At 49.1% G+C, this 24,529-nt stretch overlaps 1 protein-coding gene across 1 annotated transcript in view; it reads right to left on the bottom strand.

The window, feature by feature from the left end:
- LOC147736702 (olfactory receptor 1G1-like) overlaps positions 1-24,529 on the bottom strand; it is an 80,295-nt gene that overhangs the window by 37,044 nt on the left and 18,722 nt on the right. The window lies entirely within an intron of this gene.

Below are 24,529 nucleotides of genomic sequence, written 5' to 3'. Positions count from 1 at the left end.
CCAAGGAATTGCTAACACTACCATTTGTAAACATCTCTGAATAAAGACATGCCAAGATTGCCAAGCATATTAAGCCTCCACGATTCTTTTTCCACCCGTCCCTCCCACAGTGCTCTTTCAGAAGAGGGAAAGTGTCTGCTAGAAAGTTGTCTTCTTAAAAAAGTGCTTTCAACAAACAAGATAGCAGCAGAGATAATGTTCACTTTCATTCAAGAAAGAAAACTAATTGTGTGCAACTCTTTCAGCAAAGAATTGCTGAAATTAGAGAAAGAAGAAAGTTTAGAACCGATGACAATAGACAAAATGAAACATCAGGGCGTCACAGTAATCCTAAATGAAAGATTGAAAACAAAATTGGATTCATTTGAAAAAAATGTTTCAAAATATGCAGAAATAGAAAATTATTAAGTGTTTGCAAAAACTGTAGAGTAATTTTGTGTCAGAATTTACATATTAAAGAAGCATTAGTTACTGGTGCTTTGAGTAAAATTATTGATTTCATTAGCTTTCCTAACAGGAGTGAAACAGAGTACCTAGCAATTAAATTTGTTCAGATTGATAACTAAATCAGATAGAAAGGTCCATTGTACTTTTTTTTGTTTCTGAAAGACTTATTCACACTTGTTCCTTGAGGTTATGGTTAAGAGCCAAGTCATTGAGCTGTTTCCGGAAGTCCTTCACAGATGGGATGGTGCAAACCTGGAGGGGTAGATTGTTCCTGGATTTTGTGATGAGGTAGGAAAAGGAGTTACCTCTACAGCAGCTGCAACAGATGCGGGGGATGTGTGCCAAGGTGAGGGTGGAGGAGTGGAGCTCTATGGGCGGTTGGTAAAAAATCATATTGGACATGATGTAGGTGGGTTAGGTTCTGTGAAGGGATTTGTAGGTATGCGTGAGAAGTTTTAAGAGACATCTCTCCTGGGAGCCAGTCAATCAATCAATCAAAGACATTTATAGAGCGCACTACATACCCGTAGGGTCTCAAGGCGCTGGGGGTGGGGGGGTGCCGCTACTGCTCGAACAGCCAGGTCATCAGCTTCTTCCTGAAGGAGAGGTGGTCTTGGGTCAGGCGCAGGTCGGTCGGGAGGGAGTTCCAGGTCTTGGCGGCCAGGTAGGAGAAGGACCTTCCTCCTGTAGTCGCTCTTCGGATGCGGGGGACGGCGGCGAGGGCGTGGTTGGCTGATCGGAGGTGGCGTTTGGGAGCGTAGAAGTTGATTCGGCTGTTGAGGTAGCTCGGGCCTTGGTCGTGTAGGGCTTTGTGTGCGTGGGTGAGGAGGCGGAAGGTGATTCTTTTGTTGACGGGGAGCCAGTGTAGGTCTCTCAGATGTCCGGAGATGTGGCTGGTTCGTGGGATGTCGAGGATGAGTCTGGCTGAGGCGTTCTGGATCCGCTGGAGTCTCTTCTGGAGCTTGGCGGTGGTACCGGCGTAGAGGGCGTTGCCGTAGTCCAGTCGGCTAGTGACGAGGGCCTGGGTGACGGTCTTCCTGGTCTCGGTGGGGATCCACCAGAAGATCTTCCGTAGCATGCGTAGGATGTTGAAGCACGCCGAGGAGACGTTGTTGACTTGCCTGGTCATGGAGAGGGAGGAGTCCAGGATGAAGCCCAGGTTGCGTACATGGTCTGTCGGTTTGGGTGCGGTGCCCAGGGCGGGAGGCCACCAGGAGTCGTCCCAGGCGGAGGGTGAAGAGCCCAGGATGAGGACCTCCGTCTTGTCTGAGTTCAGTTTCAGGCGGCTGGTCGTCATCCACTCGGCTACCTCTTTCATCCCTTCGTGCAGGTTGGCTCTGGCGGCGCCGGGGTCGTTGGTCAGGGAGAGCATCAGCTGGGTGTCGTCGGCGTAGGAGATTATGCTGAGGTTGTGTTGGCGTGCGATGGCCGCGAGGGGGCTCATGTAGACGTTGAAGAGGGTGGGGCTCAGTGAGGATCCTTGAGGGACGCCGCAGATGACTTCGGTGGCCTCTGACTTGTACGGTGGTAGGCGGACTCTCTGTGTTCTTCCGTCGAGGAAGGAGATGACCCATTCCAGCGCCTTGTCCTGGATTCCGACGTTGCTGAGGCGCTGTACTAGGGTGCGGTGGCAGACAGTGTCGAATGCCGCGGAGAGGTCTAGGAGGATGAGGGCCGCTGTTTCTCCGTTGTCCATCAGGGCTCGGATGTCATCGGTGGCGGCGATGAGGGCGGTCTCGGTGCTGTGGTTGGCTCAGAAGCCAGACTGTGAGGAGTCGAGGGATCCATTCGTCTCGAGGAAGGCGGCCATCTGCTTGTTGACGGTCTTCTCGATGACTTTGGCTGGAAACGGGAGGAGCGAGATGGCGCAGTAATTCTTGAGTTCGGTGGGGTCCGCTGTGGGTTTCTTGAGTAGAGCGCTGAGTTCGGCGTGCTTCCAGCTCTCAGGGAAGGTGGCGGTGTCGAAGGATGTGTTGATGATGTCTCGCAGGTGGGGTGCGATGACAGCGTCGGCCTTGTTGAAGACGTGGTGAGGGCAGGGGTCGGTCGGCGATCCGGAGTGGATGGAGTTCATCGTGCGGATGGTGTCTTCGGTGCTGATCGGGGTCCAGGCGTGGAGGGTGGTGGTGGGGGGTGGTTGTTCGGTCGTGGTGTGCGTTGGTTGGTTGTTGAAGCTGTTGTGTATGTCCGCGATCTTGTTGTGGAAGTATGAGGCGAGGGAGTTGCAGAGGTCTTGCGATGGGGTGATGTCGTTGTTTCCTGCGCTGGGGTTGGATAGCTCTTTCACGATGTTGAAGAGTTCCTTGCAGTTGTGTGCGTTGCTGTCCAGCCGGTCCTTGAATGCAGTTTTCTTGGCGGCGCGGATCAGCTGGTGGTGCTTCCGGGTGGCCAGCTTGAAGGTGGTCCTGTTGTCCGGTGTAGGTTCCCTTCTCCAGACTTTCTCGAGGGCTCGGCAGTTCTTCTTGGAGCTCTTGAGTTCGTCGGTGAACCATGGGGCTTTCTTGCTGCCGGGTCTGCTGGGCGGGGTCCTCAGCGGGGCGAGCTCGTCCGCGCAGTTGCTGATCCACTTCGTGAGGTTGTCGGCGGCCTGGCTGGGGTTCGCTGAGCTGGCAGGAGGGTGCTGGCTCAAGGAGGTGGTGAGCTGGTCTGCTGTGATCTTGTTCCAGCTTCTGCGGGCAGCATGTTGCTGGTGGTGGTGGGTCGTCGTTCTTTTGAAGGTGAAGTGGACGCAGCTGTGGTCCGTCCATTGAAGCTCTGTGGCGTGGCTGAAGTCGATGTCTGTGCTGGATGAGAAGACTGCGTCGAGTGTGTGTCCGGCGAGGTGGGTGGGGGTGGACACCAGCTGCTTGAGTCCAAGATTGGCGAGGTTGTCGAGCAGGGTGCTGGTGTTGCGGTCGTTGTTGTTCTCCAGGTGGAAGTTGAGGTCCCCCAGGAGGATGTAGTCAGCGGAGGAGAGGGCATGCGGGCTGACGAAGTCGGCGATGTCCTCGCTGACTTGGGTGCGTGGTCCCGGAGGTCGGTAGATCAGGGTGCCTCTGAGGGTGGTGTTCGGGTCGGTGTGGATCTGGAAATGCAGGTGTTCGGCGGTGGTCAGGGTGTTGTCGGTGCTGGTCGTGAGACGGATGGTGTTCCTGTGGACGATGGCGATGCCTCCTCCCATCTGGTTGGCGGTGCGATCCCTCCGGGTGATCTTGTAGCCCTCTGGGATGGCGATGGCGATGTCGGGAGCTGAAGAGGTGTTCATCCAGGTCTCCGTGAGGAAGGCAACGTCAGGGGCTGTGGCGTCTGGGAGGTTCCAGAGTTCGATGGCGTGTCTGTGGACGGAGCGGGTGTTGAGCAGGATGCACTTGAGGTGGGTGCTGCTGGTGTTCGACTTGGCGGGTGCTGGTGCGAGGCAGGTCCGGATGCAGGTGAACTTGCAGGCGTGGCAGCTGAAGGGTCCGTGGGTGCGTCGTGGTGTGGCTTGGTGGCATCCTGGGAATCGGCCGGTGTTGAGTGCGATGAGGGTGGCGGCGGTGTACGTCAGGCGGGTCGGTCGGGGTCTTCGTGGGCCAGGGGTCCTGGCACTGGGCGCGGTCCAGGCGCGGACGGGCGTAGACGGGCTTACCTTTGGCGCGCCTTCGGCGCACAATCGGTGCGCCCGCTGCGCGTGACCGCTGCGCGTTCGCACGGTCGCCATATAAGGCCAAGGCCAGTGGAGGGCTCTGAGGTGTGGGGTGATGCTGGATCTTTAAGGGAGGTCAAGGATGAGTCAAGCTGCAAGTTCTGGATGGTTTGGGGAAAATTCAAAAGCTGCTGGGGGGTTCCGGCACAGAGTGTGTGACGTAGTCGAGCTGGCTGGAGATGAGGTCTTGGGTGACTATCTTCCTGGTTGAGACGGGGATCCATCGGATGATCTTCCAGAGCATGCGGACTGTGTGGAAGCAGGCAGAGGCAAAGGCGTTGATCTGCTGCGTCATGGTGAGGTGGGTGTCTAGGATGATTCCGTGGTTGTGGCCGTGGTCAGTACGGGTGGGTGTGGGGTCGAGTGCAGAGGGCCACCAGGTGTTATTTCCAGGACGATGGCTTGATTATGATGATGATGATGACTTCTATTTTGTACGAGTTGAGTTTCAGGCAGTAGGTACTCATCCAGGTGGCTACGTTGGTCTTGTTGGTTCTTGCGGTGGCTGCATCTTCTGTGAGGAATAGAATGAGCTGGGTGTTGTCGGCGTAGACGATGATGTTGAGTCCGTGGGTGCAAGCGATGTTTGCCAGTGGTTTCATGTAGGTGTTAAACAAGGTGGGGCTGAGGGAGGAGCCCTGAGGGGCACTTCATGTGATGGCTTTGAATGCGGAGGAGAAGGGTGGATCCACTGAGATCAACAGGAGAGGAAGGAGGAGATCCAATCGAGAACCTTGCTCTGGATGCTCAAGTGCTGGAGTGTGGTGGGAGACGATGTTTAAAGCTTTCCAAAAGGTTGAGGAGGATGAGGACAGCCTCCTAGGTTGAACAGGTGTCTTATGTCATCTGTTGCTGAGATTAGGGTGGTCTCAGTGCTGTGGTTGGGCCAGAAGCCTGATTGGGAGGGGACATGCAGGAGGTTTTCTTCAGGGTAGTCCATGAGCTGGGGGTTGATGACATTCTCCAGGACTGTGTCCGGGGAAGTCAAGGAGAGACATGGGTCAGTAGTTTTTGAGTTCATTGGGGTTGGCTGAGGATTTCTTCAGTAGAGGTTTGACCACAGTGTACTTCCAAGTGTCTGGGGCAGTGACTGTGGTGATGGCAGTGGGTGTAAGGGTCCAAGAGAGATCTGGAGTGAATGGAGTTCATAATAGAGGCAGTGTCTTCGGCCGAGAGCTGCTTCCAGTTGGTAATTTGTGGGGGGGGGAAGGCGCTGGTTAGGGTGTGGAGGCGGTAAGGGTGGTGGGTTGGAGATCGAAGTAGCTGTAGATGTTAGAAATTGTGTGCTGAATATAGTGTCATGGAGTGTTGCAAATGGCTTAGGAAGGGCAGATCATGTGCTCAGTGCAGACAGGCAGGACAATTCTCGGATGATGTTGAAGATCTCATTGGTGTGGTCGTGGCTAGCTTCCATGCGTGTTGCGAGGGCTTCTTTCTTGGGAGCATATTATCAAGAAACGGCATTAAGATTATCGCCGCTTTAGCGGCAGGGAACTGCTGCTAAAGTGGTGATAAGGGGCTTGATAACATGTCCTTGTGAATTCCCATAGAAGCCCAGGTTCTGGTGTGAACCTGGGCTTCAATGGGAAATCTCAAGGGCACATTATCAAGCCCCTTATCGCCGCTTTAGCGGCAGTTTCCTGCCGCTAAAGCTCCAATGATCTTAACGCCGTTCTTGATAATATGCACCTTAGTTTCTCTGAGCGGGTTGTGGTAGCCGTTGGTGGCATATCTGAAACAGTCAAGGTAGGCAGGGGTATTGTTGGAGCGCAAGCATCTCTCCAGTTTCTTAAAGGGGTGTTTAAGGGTCAGGAGTTCTGAGGTGTACCAGCTTGCTTGATTGGCAGGCCTTCTGCTGGTGGTTGTTTTTCTGGGGGGCAATGGTGTGGGCAGCTGAGGAGATCCAATTTGAAAAGTTTTGTAAGTTGAGTTTGAGGGAATCCATGGGGACTAGTCTCGCTTCCTTGAGGGCTCGTGTTCAGAGGGCTCAGTTACTTTGCTCTAGTTGCATTGAGGGAGGGAGGGGTGTCTTGTCGGGGGTTCAGGTGCGCCGTCGATGGAGAAGTGAATTATGCTGTCGTCTGTCCTGGTCAGTTCATGGTGTGAGAGTGCAAAATTAAACACAGGCAATATTTACAAGTAAATGGTTAAAGGAACTTGCCACATGCGAAGCCAGGAGAACAGTGCTGGGTCCGGAGCTCGAACCGGTGACAAGGTTGCGGATACTGGGGTGAGCCAGGTTTAGATGATGAACATCACGTTGAGGAAAGGGTAGTTATGGTGCACCAGATTTCCATGGCGTGTTTGCAGAATGATCTGATGTTGAGTAGTGCGCAGTGGAGCTGTGGTATCTGGTGGGGTGCGTATTGCTGGTTTGAGGTTGCAAAGGTTCTTACATCACAGAACAAGTGGCAGTGATTGTGGGTGAAATGACCTTCCGTGGAGGATGGCAAGGTGCTGAAGCAGTTGTTATCTCGTGTCTCAGGCTCGAGGTTTCAGATTTCGCTTGAGGAGCATTGGCAGTGGTATGCAGGACCAGGGGTCCTGCTGCTCGGCATGGTCCAGACACGGACTAGTGCAGACGGGCTTGTGTTTGGCATACCTTAGGCGTGCCAGCAGCACGGCCATGCAGCAGCCTCCATTTGGTATGCCTGGCAGGATGCCTGGGCAGTGCCTCTCTGCTGGGAGGCTGCCCAAGGGGAGTGGGGACCAGACCAGGAGGGCTATAACACATTGTACTTCACATATTGGAGACCTTGTAGTTATATGTAGTGGATCTGTACACTTTAGTCCTAACATTCAACAGGATGCACAGGAGTTTATAATGGTAATCTTTGGAATATTAGATGAAGAACAAATATGTATTGATGAGTTATTTAGACTAATTTACTCATGGAACAAGGACTGAATTTTGCTCATTTACATCAAGTACAGAAATAGATTTGGAGCAATTTCTTTATTTAACACAACTATATAGCAAAACTGAAGTTCAAACAAGCTACACAAAAGAATTGCTGCTGAAATTGTTGATCAGATCTCTCCTGGGGATAGTTGAAGCCCCTGGGGCTACCACCTCCCCGGGGCATACCCGTGCCAATTAAAGGAAGGGGGCTATTAGGGTCCTCTCCTTGAGACAATATTGGCCCTGGGGACAGCTACCCCCAGCGCCGCTCCTGCTATCTGCCAACGTGCCCACCCTCAGGATATAGCTGTTTGCTCTAATTGGGGGGTGTGTGGCTTGTGACAGCTCACGTCAATCGAGAGCAAACAGTAAGTCCACTCCCAGCTGCAGGAGCAGGAAAACTGCTCCCACCCGTGGTGAGTGGTCTTTTCATCTGTTTCACTGCCTGTTATCAAGCACGTTTTGGCTGCTGTTTTTGTGTGTGAGCAATGCTGGCTCCTGCTGGCGGTGGGGATCCATCAGGGACCACAAGGGAATTGAGGCTCCCCAGACAGTCCCCAACATAGCACACTGGGTGACCTCATTAGTGTGGGGAACCCATGAAGAAGACTGACTGTTTTAGTGGCTGTATGGGTGGATGAGTTGATGTGTAAATGCTTGTATGACTGGGGTGGGAGTAGCTGTATTGGAGACTGACTGTTTTAGTGGCTGTATGGGTGGATGAGTTCATGTGTGAGTGCTTGTATGGATGTGTGAATGGGTATGTAATTGGTTGTGTGGGTGGGTCTGTTGACAGGTTAATGGGTGAGTTATTAAGTATGTGAGTAGCTGTATTGATGAGTGAGAGGCTATATGGGTCTGTGAGTGGGCATTTGAGTAGCTGTGTGGATTGGAGAGTGAGTATATGAGTGGCGTTTTGGGTCTGTGAGTGGGTGCGTGAGTGCCTATCTAAGTCTGTGAGTGGTTATTTGAGTGCCTGTCTGGGTCTGTGAGTGGCAATATGGGTCTGTGAGTGGGTGTATCAGTGGGTGTGTAAGGGGCTGTGTGGGTGGGTTACAGGTTACAGTTAGAAAATACAATAACAAAATATTGAAATTCACTGAAAAAAACCTGAAGGTTACGGGGACGTTATTGTTAGTAGATAGGATTAAACACTTTATAAATTCACTGCAAAAACCAAAGCGTAAAAGGACATTATTGTTAGGCTCAGATATCAACCATAGAAATTCAGCAGTTATAGTTACCTGAGCTAACTATATCTTATGCCCCTGCAATATCACTGTTAATTTCATAGACATTAAACCTCAACAGGACACATTTGCAAATAGAAACATAACAGATGCCACAGTTAAAGCTCCAATTCTGTAAAAATCCTTAATGGAGGTGAATGCATCTTTGATCTAATGGAGTGCAAGATGATCTGTAGTGACTGTGGCTAGTGGTTTCTTTCTTGTCGTCTCCTTGTAAGAGCAAAGTCCATATTTTTCCTTTTTAAAAACCCTGAGTATGCTAATGCCCAGAATCTACAGCACCATTTATATACCTACTCACAGACAATTACAGGCACTCACACACCAACTCACAGACCCTCATATCCACTCACACACCCACTCACAGATCCATTGTATAACACAGAGATCTACTTATAGGCCCAGACAGGGACTCACACACCTACTCACAGACCCACACAGGCATTTAAACACCAACTCACAGACCCATACAGGCATTCACACACCTACTCACAGACCCACACAGGCACTCACACATCTACTCATAGACCCACACAGCCACTCACATACCTAATAACGACCCATCGTACCACTCGGAGACCCACTCAAAGACCTAGACAGGCACTTATTCATCCACTCACAGACCCATCCAGCCACTCATACACCCACTCACACACCAACTCACGTCCCCATATTGCAACTCACAGACCCAGACAGGTACTCACACACCCGCTCACAGACCTAGTAAGTCACTCCACATCTATTCAAAGACCCAAATAGCCACTCATATACTCACTCTCTAATCCACACAGCTGTTCACATACCCACTCACAGATCTAGATAGCCTCTCACTCACCAAAACAGCTACTCACATACTCAATCACTCACCCATACAGCCTGTCAACAGAGCCACCCACACAACCAATTACATACACATTCACACATCCAAACTAGCACTCACACATGCACTCATCCACCCATACAGCCACTAAAACAGTCAGTCTCCAATACAGCTACTCCCACCCCAGTCAGGTAACTAAACACCCACTCAAATACTCAATCACTCACCCATACAGCAACTTATGCACCCAGACACTTACCCATACAGCTATTTACCCAGCTACTCAGTCACCTATACAGCCACTCACACACCCACTTACATACCTGTACATCCACTCACATACCTACTTACTCTCCCATACACCTAGTCACACACCCATATATTCACCAATACAGCTGCTCACACAGCCACTCACTCACCGAAACAGCTTCTCATACACCCACTTATTCACCCGTATAACCACTCACATACCCACTCACTCACTCACAGATACACATATCCACCCAACAATATATGTTTGAAAATGAAATAGTATAATTCTTAGTCGTACATAAGGTATACTAATTTAACTTTGTAGCACCTAAGTATATATTTTCACACTCAAAAACATTTACGAAACACTCACAATCACTGGATAATGTCATCAGTGATGTAATTTGAGATGGCATTAGTGATGTCATAAGTGATTTATTTATTGTATTCATTTAAAGAGTTTTATAAAGCGCTGGGTAGACCCGAAGATATCAGAGCGCTTTACATGATAATCAACAATGTAACAGAAAAAGATCAACATTTACACAATACATCAAAAACTAGGCAATACATTAGGAGAGAGAGAAAGGAGGGAGGAAAGTAGGGGAGTGGGCAGGGGAGGTGAGAAGTGCGGATAAGGGAAGAGACAACAAGGATAGATGAAAGGAAGTCTGTCTAAAAACCGACTGGGTAGGTGACGACCTAGGAGGAAATCCACGGCCCATCTCCTCTATAGCTAAACCAGGTAGCTCTATCGGGCATCAAGCAAAATAGTTCCGTCTCAATAATTTGTGAGAGGAGAGACATAAATAGAGGGAGGATGCGGGAAGAGACGACAGGAGAGAAGAAAGGAAGTCTGTCTAAAGACAGACTGGGTAGGTGATGTCCAAGGAGGGAATCCCCGACCCGTCTCCTCTATAGCTAAACCAAGTAGCTCCATCGGGCATCAGAGAAAATTGCTAGATCTCCATTGACGAGGGAAAGTTCACAGATAAACAGGGTGAGGACTAAGGACCAGGACAGCTGAGGGCAAAGATCAGCATCAAGAAAGTGGAGAAGAGTAGAGTGGGGAGGGGTAGGGGTAGGGGGTAAGGGGGCGAGGGAGATAAGGTCAGGACAGGAGAGACGCAGAAGGGTTTGTTGCAGCCGTCATTTTAGGCAGGTACAGGCAGTATATACGAAAACACATTTGAGGAGTATGGAGGAAGGATAAATAGGGAGGATAGAGGTAAGGGGGAAGGAGGGAGATAACAGCAGGAGAGATGAAGGAAGATCTGCCCAATGTCCGGCTGGGTAGGTGACAGCCGAGGAGTGAATCCACAGCCCATCTCCCCAATAGCTATCGGGGTAGCTCTACCGGTCATCAGTCAGGTAGCAAGGTCTCCGCGGTCGAGAGAAAGTTCACAGGGTAAATGTCCTGAAGGGTGTGCAGGTTCCAGGTCAGATAGGGGTAAGAGGGGAGGGTGTAGGGGAAAGGAAGGAGATGACGGCAGGAGAGAAGTAGGAAGGTCTAACCAATGTCCAGCTGGGTAGGTGATGGCTGAGGAGGGAAACCACAGCCCATCTCCCCTAAAGCTATCGGGGTAGCTTCAATGAGCTTCGGTCAGGTAGCAAGGTCTCAGCAGTCGAGGGACAGATTACAGGGTAAATGTCATGAAGGGTGTGCAGGAGGTTGGATGAGGGCTAAGATCAAGGTCTGGTCGATGACCTAATGTTTGATAGTCCAGGAGTAGAAGTACATTGTGGTGGGGTCAACAGTGGCGGCCACCTTGTGGTCAGGCAAAGTTCTTCTTGCTTATTCCTCAGGCTGATCGGGTATATCTCAGTAGGTCTGGAACCCATGATTACTGTTACAGTCTATTATTGCAGCCTTTTTGCCGAGGAAACAGACACAGGGCATCCCTTGTGGTGTAACTTAGCTCCCAGGTGAAGATCGGCGGCAGGCGCCATTTTGAAGTCAGACGTGTTTCAGTAGGGACACTCTAGGAATGTAGATGCCCTCCCTCGAGTTGAGTCAGGTCAGTTCCATTTCAGGGTTAGGCAAGGGCCCTCCCCCTCGACAATGCCTAGGTCCTCATGGCAGTCCACTCCTACTCATGCCTGCTCAAAATGTCTCCTTAACCCCGGATGCTGTCAGTACAAAACCTCAGGGAGCAGGATATTGGGTGCCCTGTGTTGTAGATGGAGTTGTCGGTTTTTATTGTCCAAAGCGGGCGCTATGTTGGAGTCAGGCTACCTGCTCTGGTGAGGTTTCTTTTTGTAGGACTTCTCCCCCCTCGCCTGCCTGTGTGAACTGAGCTGCGGGAGAACAAGGTGCCGTTTTGTCCACCTACGTTGCTTAATAAAACTCACTGTGTCACTATTTTTGATGGGAGTCCGGTCACAGATCGTGCTGCATGTTAAAGATATCATGCACGACATTTGTGATGTAACATATGATTCATAAGTAGTGCATTGTGGGGGCGCATGTTATAGTTTGCTCAGGTAAGTATAACTGCCAAATTTGTATGGTTTTGTGCCAGTTAAATATGAACCCTGCTATATCGCCCCTAAAACCTTTGGTTTTTGCAGTGAATTTCTAAAGTTTTTTAAATTCTATTTCCTAACTAAAATAAATAAACTATCTAACAGAAACCCACTCAGGCAATGTCACACCCACGTACAGACCTACTCAGACACTCTTATACCCACTCACATACCCACACCGACACTCCCTCGCCCACTAACACTCTCACTCAGACACTCATGCACCCACTCACAGATGCACTCTGACATTAATATACCCACTTGCAACCCACTCAGACACTCGCACAGCCACTGGTAGACCCACTCAGATGCTCTCACACTACCTTGAGACCCATTCAGACACTCATGTACCCACTCAGAGTCATGCAGATGGTCCTGCACCTACTTACAGACTCACTCATGCACCCACTTACAGACCAACTCACATACCTACTTACATACACAGTCACAGTCCTACTGAGACACTTATGCAGCCACTCAAAGACCCACTCAGATACTTACTTATCTACTCACAGACGTACTCAGACACTTATGCGCCCACTCACTGACCCACTCAGACTTACAAACCCACTAACAGACCTATTCACACACCTATTCACACACTCATGCACCCATTCACAGACCCACATAGACACTCTTACACCCACTGATAGACTCACTCAGACACTCACACAACCACTCACATACCCACTTATGCACCCACTCAAATACCTATTCACACACTCGTGCACCCACTCACAGACCCACTCAAACACTTATGCACCCATTCAGAGTACTACTCAGACTCTCATGTACCCACTCTGAAACCTACTGAGACATTCTCACACTCACTGACAGACCCACTGATATACTCACACATCCACACACAGACCCATGGAGACACTTAGGCACACACTTACAGATGACCTACTCAGATACTTGAGCAACCATTTACAGGCCCACTCAGACACTCACACATCCACTAAGAGATCCACTCAAACACTCATACCTCCACTCATAGACCAACTCAGACAATGTCACACCCACACACAGACTAGGCCTGGGCTGTAAATTCCGATCCGTTCGTGGAATTTGCGGAATTTGGGTAATTTTGCATTCTGGGGAGAACGCAAAATTGCCCAAAATTCTGCATTCCGCGACTTCACAAAATGTTTCGCTTGTTCGCGTTCTCGAATGAGTGTTTGCGAGATATTTCCCCTCGAGCACGCAAACAGCGATTGCGAACTGTAAAAAAGCATCACGAACAAGCAATTCTGTGTGTTGGCGGAATTTCTGCGTGTTCGTGGGGATTTTGTATTGCTTTGCAGAGATTTGCGTAACGCGATTACGCAAATTCCGCCCAACCCTAACACAGACCCACTCAGATACTCTCACACCTGCTCACATATCCACTCAGACACTCATGCATCCACTCACACACTCATTCAGACACTCATGCACCTACTCACATACTGACTCACACTCATGCACCCACTTACACATTCATTCAGACACCCATGGACTGTAGGAAGCTGACTCTTTATATAGTGCACTAAAATGAAGTACACTATGCAGAGTCCAGTGGATCCCGTACCGGTACACAGAGGTTGTTAGACTTGACATCCTTTAGCGTGCTTCCCCTGAGTTTTTGCTTGCTGACCTCCCGGTTTTTACTCTGTTTATGCTGGCTTCGTGTCTCTGCGCACTTTCCTCAATGCTGATCAGTGGTAAAGTGCAAGTGCTCCTGTTGTAAACTGTGTTACGGATTGGTGTTTCCATGATTGGCTTATTTGATGTACCTGTCAGTCCCTAGTAAAGTGCACTGAGCATGCCAGGGCCTGTAAATCAAATGCTGTTAGTGACTGCAGCACTGGATTGGGCCAGCCATGCAAACAGCCTGTAAATGTTACTCTGCTCTGCCATTGCAGAGCCTCTGTGCAGTCTGGGACGGCCATGTTGACTTGGCAAGTGTACCCATTGCCAGGCCCTAACCTTTCCTTTTCTTATATGTCAGTCACCCCTATGGTAGGCCCAAGGTACCCCTCAGGGCATGGTGCAGTGTATGTAAAATCTAGGACTTGCCCTGGTGTTTGTGGTATGTCCTGATAGTGAATTACTGCCAATTTCGTTTTTCACTATTGCAAGGCTACCTGTTCCCATAGGACAGAATCTAGAGTTTTTTCTATAAGATTTTATAAATATAACTGGCCCTGGGAACCAGGTAGAATTTTTTTTTTAGTATACCTGAAAACAGAATCTAAAGATGCATCTTTTAGTGAAGGTGATTTTTACATTCTGTGTTTGAAATTACAACTTTTAGAAAGTAGATATTTTCTTGCTCCGCAATCCAGTAGGCCTCTGCTGGGGTTGTGGATTGACTGTCTGGGTTTTGGATGACTGGGGCTGGGGAGGAGACGTGGCTCCAGATAGTCTAGTTAGGGTCAGGAATGGGCTGAATAGACCTGGGTTGCAAGGGAGGAAGAAGGAGGAGATTTCCCTTGCACCTCAAAGGGCCTGGTCTGCCTCTGACAATGCCTTCCCCACCTCCTGCCAGGAAGCGACACCAGAGAGGGCAGAACTGGTTCTGGCTGGGCACAGACACTCTCTGCCTGAGAGGACAAATTATTTTTGGCTATAAAAAGTGGGGCCGAAACCCCTGAACTTTAGATCTCTTTTTGACAAAGAAGACTGCCAAGAAGAAGAGCTAGAGAAGCTGTGAGGATGAACTACCACTTTGCTGTGTGCTTTGCTGTGTTGGCCTTTAGTGGCTGCTTCTGTCTTGGGCAGTGAAAGGACTCAACAGGACTTTCTGCAATCTAGTCTTGTGAGTTTGTCTAAGGGCTTAAGGTAGAGCTGCCCCCTGTTCAAGAATTCTCAGGAACAGCAAACACTTACAGATCTTCGGACCTCATCGCTAGGGAATGTGTGTTTTGTGCTGCAACAGAAGAAAAAGCAACACAATGCCGTCTACGACGATGCTGCTGACTCCGTGTCCTGAAGGCACTGCAGAAGGCACCGCCGCAATGCCGCATCACGACCCTGATGTCACCAATGACACCTGCTGACGCCACCACCGAGCCGCTGCTTGCACCACGACCTGTGGGCCCGCACTCTGCATTGTCTCGATTCACGCCGCCGCCTCGGTATCCCCGACGACACCACTCCATGCCGAAATCAACACCACTGCATGCACTGTGATTCAAGGGCAGGCTCATAAAGTTATACAATGCACTGTCCTCATCCCGCACCGCAGCATTGGCCTAACGATGCCGGTGCCATCGACTCCAGTTTGTCAGCAGACGACAGCTCTTCAGCAATGACGACGCCACTGCTTGCACTGTGACCTGCCAGCAATGCGACGAGAACCGTACAACTTTGCACCATGACCCTATTCTCACTGACAACGCCATCTGATACTACCACCGAGCCACTGCTCGGACTGCGACCTGAGGGCATCACACGCCACACTGCTGCACTTTGCACCACAGCACCCGACGCCTGCAGATGCCAGCGCTCCTGACTTCAACCGTGAGGAGTTCGATCTGCAATGCATGTGACTTCAAGAGCCCAACAACACCCTCATGGACCTCCTGAACCGCTGCCAGTGGACACCGTGCTTTTGGAAACTCAACGAGTGGTCACCGATGACCTGCATTTCTAAATGTACTGTTGAGCAGGTCTTTCCGACACCATAGCTGGCCCGCGACACCGCGGTCAGCCAGAACTGTTTGGATTTCTTTGTTCATGACTCTGTGATAGCCCCAGACAGAGCTATCGACTTCAAGGAACTGTTTTTCAAGGTTATTTTGATAACTGAATATTTCTAACTACTGTATTGTGAATTGTTATCATTTATGGTCTTGTCTTAAGTATTTACAAATATTGGATATTATTATACACATTGTGGAACTCCCTTCCAATTCATCTTCGCACAAATGAATGCTATTTGCATTTCCGTAAGAATCTGAAAACATGGTTGTTCAACCAATAACTCGATTTTCATTAACTCACTATCTCTCCTTATTACTTGTTTCAGTTTCACTTTAGCGCCGGGAAACCTTAGGGTAGCTGTTGCGCTCTACAAAAATAAATATAATAATAATAATAATATTCTAAACTGGTGTGGTGTCCTTTTGTGGTGCTTACACTGCATTACTGTTGGTTATGTGAAAATGCTTTACACACTGCCTCAAAGATAAGCCTGCCGAGCAACCAAGGGGATGAGCAAGGTTTATTTTAGGAGTGTAACTCCCTTATCTTGACTAGTTGCAAGCCCTTGCCAACTAGAGACCCCCATTTCTAACAGAGGTTAAAGTAGATAATACTAGTGCTCTTTTTGTGGCAGCGTGGGAGAGCAGTTATCCTTATCCGAGGGTAGTGCTAAGCATTTGCTGTTCTCACAGAGGCAATACATGAGACAAACACTCAAGAAAAAAATCCAAGACCAATTTATAAAAATAATATAGATTTTTATGCATTTGATCTACAGTGAGTGCTTTAGGAGTTACAATTTTTAAGATTTCAGAAAATATATCACTTTTGCACGCAATTACCCACCATTTAAGTTAATGGAAAAAAGTGGAAAAATGCAGATGAAATAGGGCAATGCATTCACAAAGTTCACCATCTCATTTCAGGTCGATAGCAGGACCAGGTCTAAAGTTCCCTCTGCAGAAGATCAGGATCGTCCCAGGTTTGGCTGGGAACAGAGTTCTGAAGATGGTGGTAGCTAGTGCATTACGATGAAGGGGGCCACCTGGAAAGACACTGCAGAGGAGGACTTAGATATAAGACTAGTGAGTCTCACTGGAGGGAGGAGGTTGCAGGACCTAGGTAGCACAGCTGTTTCATCATTACCAGGGCCGGTGGGGCTGGGTGTAGAGCAGATTGGTCAGCCGGGCATCATGCTTCAAGAGGCCTCGCAGTCAAGAGCAGGCAACCTGGAGACGCGATTTTGGGACAGATGGGCCACTAAGGACGTGGGTTTTGGGAGTCTTGAAGTATTGGTAAAGGGTAGCTCCAGTAAGTCCTTGTGTCTCCAAGCTTGGTTTGAAGGCAGATCCGACCCTCTGGAGCTGTTGTACCACTGTTGATGTGGGTGCTGAGTCAAAGCTGTCGGGTAGCATGTTGACAAACCGGACTCAGCAGGATCAGAGCCTGCAGTGTGCCGGCGAGTGATACCTTTACTCCAAGGAGGTTCTTGCCGATTTCTCAAAGGCTGGGGGAGCTCCAGGGCTCTTGGAGTCTTCATAGGCTCATGTAAAGACAGTATACCATGATTGTCGAGTCCTAGAGGCAGGAGGCAGGGTTTGGCACCAATTTCTTCTGCAGCCGGACTTCAGTTCTCGGGTAGCGAGTTTTCTTTGTCCTTTTCTTCTTCTTATCTGTCAAATCTAGGTTCAAGGTCTTGGAATGCCACATAAATACTACATTTTTAGGTGTTACGGGGAAAGACAGGGAGCAGCCAATGGGCTACCTAGCTTAATAGTGCCTACACCCTCAAAGTGACCACTTCCTGTGGGAAGAGGCGCTACAATAGCCCTCATAGATTGTTTCTCCAAGTCTCAAGTTGGAGGATTTTCAGAAGAGGGGTTCAAATTACCTGGGGTGGTGCAGGCTAAGTGTGGACACTCTGCCTTATTTAACTATTGTTTCTGCCTGTTCTCCGGTCAAATGTGGAGCATCCCCCACTATCTGGAGAAGCCTGGGCAGAACTTCGAAGGCGGTAAGTCTTTGAAGTTTCCTGCTCAGGAAGGTCATTCCAGCCTGGAGGAGGTGTAAAACACCTCCGCCCGGAGCATGCTTTATTCCTGGCCTCTGAGAGTGCGGACTCCCACCACGTGAGGTCAGAACTCAGAAACATGTCTGGCGGTGGCAGACTGGCTAGGACTAGTCAGAGACCACACCAGTTCTTGATAGGGTTTCAGGGGACCCTCTAAAGGGGCTCATGTGTGCCTTTATTAATTAATCCCAAGCTGGCATCAGTGAAGATTTATATGACACGATGTTGAGTACCAAACATCTGAGGGTACAGTGAAGCTATCATGGAGCTGGGAAACTCGTAATGACCAGTATCCTCCCCACGCACTCTCTATGGGTTCCCTGTGCACTTACAATATCCAAGAATGGCTCAGATATTGCAGGGTCATATCTGCCCATGCATATATATGTCCACACATGGGATATAGTGCACCCTGCCTTAGGGCTGTACGGCCTGCATCAGAGGTGACTTACCCGTACTTCAAGCAGTGTATGTGGGCATGGCACACAGGGCTGTCTGCCATGTCAACTCTTCGGTTTTCTCTGTACCAAGACACACAGCCTGCAATAAGAGTGCGCATCATCCTAGTGAGGGGTCCCTAGGGTGGCACAATTCATGCTGCAGCGCCAGTGGACCGCCTTCAGTCCCAATGCTCCAGGTACCAGGGCTACCACTTACAGGGGCTGCTAAAGTTGTGCCAAATATGTAACAGTTTGTGGGAAAGAACACTAGTACTGGGAACCTAGTTGGCAGGGACCTAGCACACTGCAGTCAAAGTTGCATCAAAAAACAGGCAAAAGTGAGGAGGGGTACTGCAAAACAAACCCAGTTTCTCACACACAGCACATGTTTTAAGTTCTGCTTTAAATAACGTGTGTAGTGTGCTGCCGTGGGATGTTCATGTTAGAATCTCACCACGTAGTACTACTGGGTGCTGGCATCTTTTGAAAGAGGATTGCTGCAGCCTGGGTGGGGGTGTAGATTTCTGTGACTTGGCCTCTTACTGAATAGACCTACCTCTCCAGTTTATTGGCTGGGGGCTGTCTTTAGATTGAGAGTCACCACTTTTGAGCACTGGGCCGAGGTTCTGCTTCTCAAAGGAAAGTGTGGCATTAGCCAACAACCTGAAACACAAGCGACACGTGTCATGTGCTGGCAGAGCCTAGGTGAGAAATGACATCACTGAACATGCCAGCAAAACAGCCTTTGTCGCCCATGTCTCAGCAGAATACTGCAAGACAGGAAGATGCAATCACAGATGAGCGCAGTGAGGGAGTCTTTGCCGGCAGTGAGGGGCTATGCATTCTTCTGCAGCTTCTATTTTAGAATATTTTCCTTACATGCGTTGTTGTGTGAGTGTGCACAATTTTTACAAATCCGATTTTAACCCTCAGATAAAATCAGCATAATTGTTAGGTTCTTAATTTTTAAGCACAATGGTAAATTGCGCATTCTTTTTAGGTCTAGCCTGAGCAGCACATGCTCTGTGGGGCATGCTGTATTTGGATATGAACTTGAAGCTCCGTCACTCTCTGCCCGTACAGTTTGGTATTTACATATCTGATTTGCAGACAAAGTAGACGTAGCTGTTAGCACTGTGTGCTTGTCTTCTCTGAGCAATAATTGCAAACAGCTTCTTGCACAGAGCAAGTTATGATAAAATGCAGATAGTCATTACACAAAAGTGAAAATGATAAATTGGCAAGCAGTGAGAGAGGTGATGATTTTGTGGCCCTCCCTAACCTAGGGGGAGAACCAAGCAGATGCCTTGAAAACAAAGAGCGAGACCTATTTCACCCCCTCTTTTGGCTCAGCTCTCCTTAATAATTTGTTGTCTCACCCATCCCTACATTCAGCAGCTGTCATGTGACGTCTTAACACTGAGGGTTTCCTGAGCACCAGTTTGCATTTTTGTATTCCGTGGCTTGTGGATCCCAGCCAGATATGAGGTGTGAAAATATAAGAAGAAAGTGTCATTCAAGCCCCTGGGAAAAATAAGAAACATCCGAAGCAGGGCAAGAGTGCTTCTTATTGCGGCTCCTCCTTCTCGTTAAGTTATCAGTCTCTGGCTTCACAAGGGATCTTTCTGATAAAAGGCAAAACAAGTGCTGCTCAGCCCTGCAGGAGACTCCTCCGTTTACCTCATGTCCAAGCAGCCAGCCGCTTCACTGCCACGTAAGAGCGCAGCACTACATCAAGGCGCTGCACGAGATCAAGGTACTGCAACCGATCACGGTGCTACACTAGATCAACGCACTGCACCACATTAAGGCATATGCTTGATTGACATATGTGAGCACTGCACTAGATCAAAGCGCTGCACTATATCAAGGCGCTACAATAGATCAAGGCGCTACACTAGATCAAGGCGCTGCACTAGATCAAGGCACTGCACAGATCAAGGTGCATGCTTGATTGATGTGTGTGAGAACTGCACTAGATCAAGGTGCTGCACTAGATCAAGGTGCTGCACTAGATCAAGGCGCTGAACAGATCAAGGCGCATGCTTGATTGATGTGCAGGAGCGCTGCACTAGATCAAGGTGCAGCGCAGATCAAAGCACATGCTTGATTGGCGTGTGTGAATGCTGCACTAGATCAAGGCTCTTAACAGATCAAAGCGCGTGCTTGATTGACGTTTTTGAGCGCTGCACTAGATCAAGACGCTGCACTAGATCAAGGTGCATGCGTGATTGATGTGTGTGAGAACTGCACTAGATCAAGGTGCTGCACTAGATCAAGGCACTGCACTAGATCCAGGCGCTGAACAGATCAAGGTGCATGCTTGATTGACGTGTGTGAGCGCTGCACTAGATCAAGGCGCAGCGCAGATCAAAGCACATGCTTGATTGGCGTGTGTGAATGCTGCACTAGATCAAGGCTCTGCAGTAGATCAAGGCGCATGCTTTATTGACGTGTGTGAGCACTGCACTATATGAAGGTGCTGCACAGATCAGGCGCATGCTTGATTGACGTGTGTGAGCGCTGCACTAGATCAAGGCGCTGCGCAGATCAAAGCACATGCTTGATTGGCGTGTGTGAGCAGCTGCACAGATCAAGGCGCTGCACTAGATCAAGGCGCATGCTTTATTGGCATGTGTGAGCACTGCACTAGATCAAGGCACATGCTTGATTGACGTGTGTGAGCGCTGCACTACATCAAGGTGCTGCACAGATCAAGGTGCATACTTCATTGATATGTGAGCGCTGCACTAGTTCAAAGCACTGCACAGATCAAAGCGCATGCTTGATTGATGTGTGTGAGCGCTGCACTAGTTCACGGTGCTGCACTAGATCAAGATGCAAATGTTAACAAAAAGGGGAGAGAGAGAATTACCTTGAAATGGATTCGTTCTCCCAGAGTTAGTTTTATAAACAAAAGGAATCCATTAGGACGTGGGAAGGAGGTGTCCCTGCGGTGGGTGGGAACACACTAGGTGTTTTTGGGTACCCCTCACACATCAACAGGCCCCTTGGTGTCATGCTTCATCATTGGGGTCCCCGCACTCCTCTACGGGATGCGGCGTGCTGCAACCGACGGTTACGTGGGAGCACTTATATTGGCTATGTGTGGTGTAGGTGAGGGAATTGTAAGTGAGTGCTGTGGTGGGGTTTGATAGTGAGTGGAGTTTAAAAAGTGCCTGGCTCGTGGGGTAGCAAAAAAACTTTAATTGGCCCCCGGGCTGGTACTAGTAAAAGGTGAGAGAGGAGATATTGGCGTAACCTATGTGCGACACCTCCTATGTGTGTGCCAACATGTTTCGGTGTAAAAACACCTTCTTCAGGACTGGGGTACACAAATCCCCACCTTACTCACGTTTTTCTATTTTTTAGATTTGTTATATTCTGGAATTAATAAGTGCAGGTATAGTAATGTACCTACTGAACAACCGCTATTTGGCTGACTGTTTTGTTAGGAGTTTACTACTCCATGAGACCATACTAACATAGGGGTTACTCGTGCTTCCTTGCTACGAGTCTATGAGGAGAAACCCTCTTCGCTGCCCCTTACGTCGGCGGATCAGCAAAGAGGGCTTTATTGACGTGTCTGCGCGCTACACTAGATCAAAGCGCTGCACTATATCAATGCGCTACACTACATCAAGGCACTGCACAGACCAAGGTGCATGCTTGGTTAACGTGTGTGTGCACTGCACTAGATCCAAACGTTACACTAGATCAAGGCACTGCACAGATTAAGGCGCTGCACTAGATCAGAAGCTGCACTGATCAAGGCGCATGCTTGATTGACGTGTGCCAGTGCTGCACTAGATCAAGGCGCTGCACAGATCAAGGCGCTGCATAGATCAAGGCACATGCCTGATTGACGTGTGTGAGCGCTGCACATATCAATGCGCATGCTTGATTGATGTTTGTGAGCGCTGCGCTAGATCAAGGCACTACACTAGATCAAAGTGCATGCTTGATTGAGGTGTGTGAGCGCTTCAATAGATCAAGGCACTACACTAGATCAAAGCGCATGCTTGATTGAGGTGTGTGAGCTCTGCAATTGATCAAGGCACTAAACTAGATCTAAGCGCATGCTTGATAAACGTGTGTGAGCACTGCACTAGATCAAGTCATGGCACAGATCAAGGCGCATGCTTCATTGACGTTTGTGAGCGCTGCTCTAGATCAAGGCGCTGCATAGATCAAGGCGCATGCTTTATTGACGTGTGTGAGAGCTGAACTAGATCAAGTCATGGCACAGATCAAGGCGCATGCTTCATTGATGTTTGTGAGCACTGCTCTAGATCAAGGTGCTGCACACATCAAGGCTCATGCTTGATTGACGTTTGTGAGTGCTGCTCTAGATCAAGGTGCTGCACACATCAAGGCTCATGCTTGATTGACGTTTGTGAGTGCTGCTCTGGATCAAAGTGCTGCACTATATCAAGGCGCTGCACTAGAACAAGACTCATGATTGATTGACGTGTATGAGTGCTGCACTAGATCAATCCGCTACCGTAGATCAAGGCACTGCACAGACCAAGGTGCATGCTTGATTGACGTGTGTGTGCACTGCACTAGATCCAAACGCTACACTATATCAAGGCACTGCACAGATTAAGGCGCTGCACTAGATCAAGGTGCTGCACTGATCAAGGCGCATGCTTGATTGACGTGTGCCAGTGCTGCACTAGATCAAGGCGCTGCACAGATCAAGGTGCTGCACAGATCAAGGCACATGCCTGATTGACTTGTGTGAGCGCTGCACAGATCAATTGCATGCTTGATTGATGTTTGTGAGTGCTGCACCAGATCAAGGCACTACACTAGATCAAAGCGCATGCTTGAATGACATGTGTGAGTGCTGCACTAGATCAAGATGCTATTCTATATCAAGGTACTGCACTAGATCCAGGTACTACACTGATCAAGGTACGGCAAAGATTAAGGCACTGCACTAGATCAATGATTCTGAAAAGGGGCTGGTGATGGACAGAGTATCTGAATTAAGCAGAACACTCCTACCCAGTCCAAAGATCAGGGCTTGATCCATCACCGTTTTTTAGCTCACTGCACCATCCCCGCTCAGAACCTGGCTACATGCAAATTAGTCTGTTCCTGGCCCAGTGCATCATGGGAACAGGGCAGACCAAACTACCAAGCCAAGATCAAGGTACGTGCTTGATTGATGTTTGTGAGCACTGGACTAGATCAAGGTGCTGCACAGATCAAGGTGCATGCTTGATTGATGTGTAATTGCGCTGCACAGATCAAGGTGCATGCTGGATTGACGTGTGTGAGCGCTGCACTAGATCAAAGCGCTGCACAGATCAAAGCACATGCTTTATTGACATGTGTTAGCGCTGCACTATATGAAGGCGCTGCACAGATCAAGGTGCATGCTTGATTGATGTGTGTGAGCGATGCACTACTTCAAGGCACTGCACTAGATCAAGGCGCATGCTTCATTGACATATGTGAGCACTGCAATAGATCAAGGCACTGAACAGATCGAAGCAAATGCTTGATTGAAGTGTATGAGTGCTGCACTAGATGAAGGCGCTGCACTAGATGAAGGCGCTTCACTAGATGAAGGCGCTGCACTAGATGAAGGTGCATGCTTTATTGACATGTGTGAGTGCTGTACTAGATCAAAGCACATGCTTGATTGGTGTGTGTGAGCGCTGCACTAGATCAAGGTACATGCTTTATTGACGTTTGTGAACGATGCACTACATCAAGGCGCTACACATATCAAGGTGCATGCTTGATTGACTTGTGTGAGCGCTGCACTAGATCAAGGCACAGCATAGATCAAAGCACATGCTTGATTGACGTATGTGAGCGCTGCACTAGATGAAGGTGCATGCTTTATTGACATGTGTGAGTGCTGCACTAGATCAAGGCACATGCTTGGTTGACGTATGTGAGCGCTGCACTAGATCAATGCACTGCACAGATCAAAGCGCATGCTTGATTGATGTTTGTGAGTGCTGCAATAGATCAAGGCGCTGCAATAATCAAGGCTGTTAGAAATGGGATTTCTGGTTGGCTAAGGCTTGTGCCAAAGCCAGGCAGAAACCACCACTCCAGTCAGGGCAAGGGAGTCACACGCCAAGATAACCCCTGCTCACCCCCTTCGTAGCTTGGCATGAGCAGTCAGGCTTATCCCGGAGGCAATGTATAAAGCATTTGCGCAACACACACACAGCAACAACACACTAGGTATACCACAAAAAAGAACTCCACACAAGGTTATATATAAAAATAGCCTTTGTATTACCATAAACACATTAGATCATAATCACATAAATACACTGTGCCAACTGGCACTGGGCAGTATTTACAGGGGATTATATACACGGGACAGGGCCACGTGGACCACTGTCAGAATCAGCACTTAGTAGAAATAGCACTTAGAACATAGGAGAATTGTAGCACCAAATAACAAGTGTAGAACACACCCAGTAACTACTGGG

Source organism: Lissotriton vulgaris, chromosome 1_2 (assembly GCF_964263255.1).
Source record: "Lissotriton vulgaris chromosome 1_2, aLisVul1.2, whole genome shotgun sequence".
In the NCBI taxonomy this organism is placed as follows: domain Eukaryota; kingdom Metazoa; phylum Chordata; class Amphibia; order Caudata; family Salamandridae; genus Lissotriton; species Lissotriton vulgaris.
This window is presented reverse-complemented; position numbering and strand designations above follow the sequence as displayed.